The sequence below is a fragment of the Pinus tabuliformis genome, chromosome 8, assembly GCF_031772625.1.
Source record: "Pinus tabuliformis cultivar Carrire ecotype Pingquan chromosome 8, CPIR1, whole genome shotgun sequence".
In the NCBI taxonomy this organism is placed as follows: domain Eukaryota; kingdom Viridiplantae; phylum Streptophyta; class Pinopsida; order Pinales; family Pinaceae; genus Pinus; species Pinus tabuliformis.
The window spans coordinates 1,719,325,056-1,719,332,419 of record NC_142294.1 but is presented as its reverse complement, the minus strand read 5'-3'; the positions used below and the strand labels follow the sequence as shown (position 1 = coordinate 1,719,332,419).

The 7,364-nt window shown below is 32.4% G+C and overlaps 2 pseudogenes; both read left to right on the top strand.

Annotated features, from left to right (window-relative positions):
* The first annotated feature begins 2,827 nt into the window (after window positions 1–2,827).
* LOC149242932 (polyadenylate-binding protein 4 pseudogene) lies at window positions 2,828–3,517 on the top strand (annotated as a pseudogene).
* Window positions 3,518–3,751: 234 nt separating this feature from the next.
* Window positions 3,752–4,276, top strand: LOC149242931 (polyadenylate-binding protein 4 pseudogene; annotated as a pseudogene).
* Window positions 4,277–7,364: the final 3,088 nt, after the last annotated feature.

Here is a 7,364-nt window from a genome sequence, read left to right as displayed (position 1 = left end):
GATGCTACCATCCCCCCCCCCCCCCCCCCCCCCACTTTTTCTTTCCTTCCATTAAAAATAAGATCCTTTCATTTTCATTGATAAATGTAATGTAGAAATGCAATATTTGTGTCTATTTGTGATGTGATAAAAAGACAATTATTTTGTTAAATTTCTTTAGGGGGCTTGATTTATCTAAATTTTTCAATGACATATATTGATGTTTGAAATTTTTAGCGATCCATTTAAGGATGTAGACTCTTATTAATTCAGGGGATAAGGCATGTGTGACATAATACTCATTAATTCCATGCTTTCTTCATATTCTACCTACAATACAATAATTACCAGTCATTTCCATGGTATAAATTAAGAAGTCGATGAGAATTTTGACACAATTTCATCACATATTGCATCAATTCACACTAGTTCACAATGAATAATATATAAGCATCATTCTTATGCTCAATTCCAAAGCCCTCACTAATCCAATTTATTCCATATGAATTTGTGATGTTGTAAAGAATTGTTTCTACAATGTTTACACCAAATCACTTCATTGATCACACAACTTTCCAACAAGAGATCAAACTAGTACTACAAATTCAATGTGATCTATCTCGCAACTTCTTTTACTAGCTTTGTTAGCAGTGAAAGTATCGCTCAACTTGGCAACCCTTGCATGCATTAGAAATAACATTTAAACATCCAAATAATTTGTCAATCCAATTGCAAACATTTATTAGACATCAACTTTAAAAACGATGAAGGGTGTTGGCACTTGTAAAATCACCCATAGATTGGCCCACTTAAAATCTACCTACAAAAATATATTCATAGAAATAAAGTGGACTATGAAAGAGTCTATGTTCACAAGTGCACCCATAAAGTTGAAATGACCTTGTATTTGTCAAGACCCAACGAAGTGAATAAGACCACCACTAGAAGTTTCCTACACACAATGGAAAAGGACAAAATTATTTTCAATCCAAGCACAAATGTTAATGGAAAAGGAAAAAACAATCAATGTATTGTTTTCTCGATTGATAGATATGGAAGCATGCAGTCAAGTGACGAAGGAAATGATGACTGAATATGAATCACAAGAAGAAGCATAAAATGAAAGTAACGGTAGTGGTGAATGTGAAGAAGGGAGATTACATTTTTAGTTTATTCTCGAGTCGTAGGGAGCTGTATTGTAGATTGAACCTAAATGAGATAGATAGAGATCACCCATGGGAAACCATAGTGAGGATTGCACCAAAATAAAATGAATGGAGGTGACCATTATGTATGTTATGCTTGGGTTACATGTAGTGTTCATATTTGACCATGATGTTAGTGCATTCCATGACTATGCTAACCTTAAAGAATGAAGTGATGATTGACTTTGTTCATTATGCATGAGCTGAATGATAAGAATTAACTCCATTGATTGTTCAATCATTAATTAATGGTTAAAGATGTGTTGTGAGCTCTTAAAATGTTACCATATGAAAGGTAAATTTGTACCATTATGAAAATGGCTACATACTCATATCATGTAAATGAGCATTCAATGACTTCTCAAAGTGTTATGTTCATAATAAATGCATGTAGTGGTTATTTTGATCGACAATATATTTACGAATTGATGAAATTCCATGTACATTTGGTGTTTACATTCCATGGTATCACCATTTAATTCGTTTAAGCATGTTACTAGCTTTTTGTTAAGATCCTCACGAACATGCCCAAAAAAAACCATAACTCATTTCATATGACACTAGGTCACATTGCATCTTTTTTAATTAATAAGATTAATTAAAAGGGAAAAAAAAAACATAATTAACTCCACCAAGAATATTCTATAAAGGTTAAATCCTTATTATCCACCTCATAATTATTAATAATTAAATTAAAATTGTAAAAACCTTGTTTCAAAATAGAAATACCTATAAACTGACAAATTCTTTAATTGAAGTTGATAGTAATTTTAATTTTTTTTAATAATAATTTATTATTCATAAACACTCTATTGTATTTTATTAAAATATGTATTTTATCTATTACAAAATATATTTATTTAATTAATATAATTTATATTATTAATTGTATTTTATTTTTGTGTAATTTCTCTTCTTTAAATTTTAAGGTTTCCAACTACTATTACTCTAACGCTCAAATTTTCCCGCTTTTTCCATTCAAATTCAAATGGAAAGGCCTCTAAATTCAACGATAATACAGTGCCGACGCATGATAACAGTTGGAAAGATCGGCCCGGCACAATACTTTCACCACATCTATATATATAAATCCACTCCACTCCACCACATTTAAACAAGTATATCACCACTCAAATTGAATTCAATTGGTCAATTGGTGGGTCTGGATTTTTATTTCGATATCTTTAAAGTGGGTCTGGATTTTTATTTTGATCGAAGGGTGTTTGGAAGCTGTGGTTCAAGAGAAAGCAGAAATAAAAGCAAAGACGCATCAATGGCAGTTGTTGTTGCTGTTAAGGTCCAATCCCAAGAAGAACACGCTGCAGTTACTAATAATGGCAGCCACAATATGCAAGTTATTAATAATGGCAGCGAGAATGAATCAGTATCACAAGTTATTAATAATGAATCAGCAGGGCCCAAATCTTAGGGAGTTTTTAAGAATGACAGCCAGAAGGAGAAGGAGAATATACCAGTGGAGCCCAAATCTTTGTATGTGGGGGATCTGGAGAGGAATGTTAGCGACACCCAAATTTAGGAACTCTTCCAACAGGTTGGCCCCGTGGTCAGTGTTCGCATCTGCAGAGATGACATGACCAAGACTTCACTCGGATACGGCTATATCAGTTACAGCATTGCTGGAAATGCCATTAGGGAAATCCAAAGGTTATGGATTTGTGCATTTTGAGCAAGACGAAGCAGCACAAAACGCAATAAAATGTATGAATGGTGCGTTGATAAACGACAGACCTGTTTATGTTGGCCCTTTTATGAAAAAGGAAGAGCGAGAAGAATTAAAATTCATGAAAAAGAAGAAGCCAGAGCCACAACAAACAAAATTCATGAAAAAGCCAGAGTCAGACTCAGACTCAGAGTCACAACAAACAAATGGAGAAGCCAAGTTTAAAAATGTGTTTGTTAATAATTTACCAGACTCCATGAATGATGAGGATATGAGGAATTACTTTGGAAGGTATGGAACAATTACCAGTGTAGCAGTGATGAGGGATGAAGCTGGAAAGTCAAAGTGTTTTGGATTTGTCAATTTTGACAATGCACACAATGCAGCAAAGTGCGTTGAGAGTTTAAAGGGCAAGACAATTGATGGCAAGGAATTGTACATTGGAAAAGCACTGAAAAAATTTGAATTAAGGGGGCAATCCGGAGCAAATCTTTATTTAAAACATTTGGATGATAGTATTGATGATAACAAGTTGAGAGAACTATTTTCTATTTATGGCACAATCAGTTCATGCAAGGTAATGAGGGATTTTCATGGATACGGTAAAGGTTTTGGATTTGTCTCATTCTCATCCAGTGATGAAGCATCTTGAGCTTTGGCAGAAATGAATAAGAAAGTTGTCATAGGCAAGCCTCTTTATGTTTCTTTGGCTCAGCCAAAGGAGGAGAGAAGAGCAAAGCTATAGTCTCATTTCTCTCGATTGCTTAAGCCAGAGCCACAACAAACAAAATTCATGAAAAAGGAGCTACAACCGGAGTCAAAGGCACAAAAAACAAATGTAGAAGCCAAGTTTAAAAATGTGTTTGTTAATAATTTACTAGACTCCATGAATGATGAGGATATGAGGAATTACTTTGGTATGTATGGAACAATTACCAGTGTGGCAGTGATGAGGGATGAAGCTGGAAAGTCAATGTGTTTTGGATTTTTCAATTTTGAGAATGCACACGATGTAGCAAAGTGCGTTGAGAGTTTAAATGGCAAGAAAATTGATGGCAGGGAATGGTACGTTGGAAAAGCACTGAAAAAATCTAAATTAAGGGGGCAATCTGGAACAAATATTTATTTAAAACATTTGGACGATAGCATTGATGATAACAAGTTGAGAGAACTATTTATTTATGGCACAATCACTTCATGCAAGGTAATGAGGGATTTCCAAGGATACAGTAAAGGTTCCAGATTTGTCTCATTCTCATCCCCTGATGAAGGATCTCAAGCTTTGGCAGAAATGAATAAGAAAGTTGTCATAGGCAAGCCTCTTTATGTTTATTTCGCTCAGCCAGAGGAGGAGAGAAGAGCAAAGCTACAGTCTCATTTCTCTCAATTGCCTAATCCACTGGGCAATTAAAGAAAACGCAGATGATGCAACGAGACTTTAAATTGATGGCAATGAATGATACCTTGGAAAAGCACTCAAGAAATCTGCAAATCTTTATTTAAAACATTTGCATGATAGCATTGATGATAACACGTTGATGATAACACTTCATGCAAGGCAACGAGGGATTCTCATTTAAGTCTTCACAATCACTTCATGCAACGTAATGAGAGAAGTCCCATTCCCATCTTCTGATGAAGCATCCCGAGCTTTCACAGAAATGAATGAGAAAGGTGTCCTCAGTAAGCCTTTCAAGTTGCTCCTCCTCAGCGAAAAGAGGAGAGAAGAGCAATGCTACACTCACATTTTTCTTAGTTACCCAATCTAGTTGGCATGGCACCAATTGTTGTTGCCCCGTGCTTCTGGTCCTAGATTATATTTAAATGATCTTTGCTAGATTGGTTTATTTTTAAATTTACATGATAAAATAGATGAATTCAGAAAAGCTTTAGGAATTTTTGCAATTTTAAGGTGTTTTTTTGTGTTCAGTTTTAGTGACTTTCCACGCATGATTTTAAGTTTTTTTATGGTTTCCATGCATGATTTTAATTTTTTTTATGGTTTTGTGGCTCATGATGATTAAGCCCATGGCTTTGTAATTTCAGTTAAGAAATTACACTTGTATTTTTCTTCTACCCGTTATTTTGAATGGTAGACAAAGATAATTCATATCTTATTTAAACTATGATATTTCCATCCATAATTTCTGTTTGGTTTTTTCACTACACACTAGAAGTTACAATCTATAATCAAATTATTGAATAAAACAATTTTCCTAACAATATTTTATTATCATTGGATTTTATTTATACGTAATGAATTCCAATTTATAGCTAAACCATCATCATTCACTCTTTTGGACCCTTTGCACGCCCACATGTAGTTGTCTATCCTTGGCATTAATACTATTTCAATTATATTATACATCACTATTCAATTCCAAATAAAATATAAACATATAGCAAGTTAATTCACATTACATTGACACCTTATAGTTATGTAAAGTTTTTGAAATTATGTTTCCATGTTCATTTTACTCAGAATTACCCAAAATATTTTAAAAGTAATTATGCTGGAAATTTGTTGATACTGGATAAAGTTTTCATTTATTTTTTTGCAAACCAATTTTAATCATAAATTATTTTTTTAGATATTTGTTGAACTCTTAAAATGTCATTATATCAGACTTCACTTCGTACCTCTATGAAGTTGGCTCCATAGTCATACCTTATAAACGAACATTCAATGATATCACATACTATTATGATCTCCATCGATGCTTGTATATTTGTAGATGTTAGTTAGGTCAATAAAATATTTATAATTTGATGAATAACATGTATTTATTAATGTGATAATGCGATCTAGGTACTTGGTAGATGCACACTTAAAATGCATCTATTGTGTTTATTAATAATATTATAGATAAATTTCACATCTCTATATATAGATTAAAATCATGGTAATATAGGTAGTTACATACACAATCTAATATTTTAATGCTATCTATATATATATATATATATATATATATATACTTAGAAAGGATTTTGTTGTAAGTATTAAGCTCTTATATGTTTATAAATTAAATTTAAATATGAAGTCATAAAATATCATGTTTATGAATATGCATGATTAATATTTTAATTTATATAGTAAAATAGATCTCAAATATAATATCTTTATATATTAGTGATTTCCTTATTTAGTTGATCATTACAAAAGGAAAAGTATTAATTACTAAAATATTTATGAAAATTACAAAAAAATAACAATATATACCTTTTTTTCAACATCTCATATTCCAAATACTATCATTTTTACTATAGTTTCTCTCTCTCACACATGCGCACACATACACACCAAGAATGCATTTTGAAGACCTCCATTCATTTAAATATGATTTTTGAATTAATAAATACACACATTTAGACTTTTTCCTTGCACATAAAAAAATAAAATGATCTAATCCCTCTAATCAGTTATGTATGGGGGAATAAGGAACCCCAAAACCAACCCATCTTACACATCACCTTGTAGCTACATGTTTATTTAAGAAACATGGAGATCAATATACCAGATTGAGTTATTGGATGCATACATCACAATATCATTCAGGTTGATGTTTATATTTTTTTCATTCATTGTGATTTCATGTTTATTTAATAAAAAGAGAAACATACTTGGAGGAAGACACTTCTTCTCTCAATTGTTTAAATTTTAACCTATATTAATTGAAGGCTTGGTACTCTAACCAACCTATTCTAACTAGAGTAGACAACAATATAGTATGCATGTTTTTGTTTAGTCAAAACTAGAATTACATAGTTGAGTGAGAAAATTTCAAGTTAATGGTACGTTACTCCAACCTACAAAAAAATTCTCAATAATCTCCTTCTTTGCCATTGATGGAAACACCACCAAACATATTAGGCCATTGATGGCACTTTGGCCACATTAGTTATGCTACTAATTTCCCACACTACAATTTTGTTGTTTTTCTCACTCTCACCCTTTTTCTTCTAAGAATCTAATTACATTCTCTCCCCTTAAATATATTTGTATCAAGAACCATAAAGAAACTTAGTATGCTAATGTTTTCTAATTCACCCCCTTTCATATCAATGGAGAAAATTTTGGACACTCCCCTTGTAACTAAGCTCCCCCTGTGATTATGTTGTGCTAAGGTGAGATTCCTATAGACCTGTATACTCCCTAGAAAATTGATCTCTTATATTCAATATCCCTACACGTATTTGGATAGTTTCCCTCTCATACACCTATTATGTAGTTGATGATACACCCAACTGTTAATTGATGCTACCCATGTAGCTACATTTTATTGAAGTGACGACTACTTTTGAAGTGCTTAACACTCCTAGGATTGTGTGGTGATACTCCTGTTGCATATAGTCGCTGACATATCCAAATACAATTGTTATTAAGTTGTACTGCTACAAGATAACCACTATCGAATGCACTATGATATTGAGACAAAGATTACAAATTTTGTTTGAATGCACACTGAGTGGAAGCAAATTGACTCGGTTATGAAAGG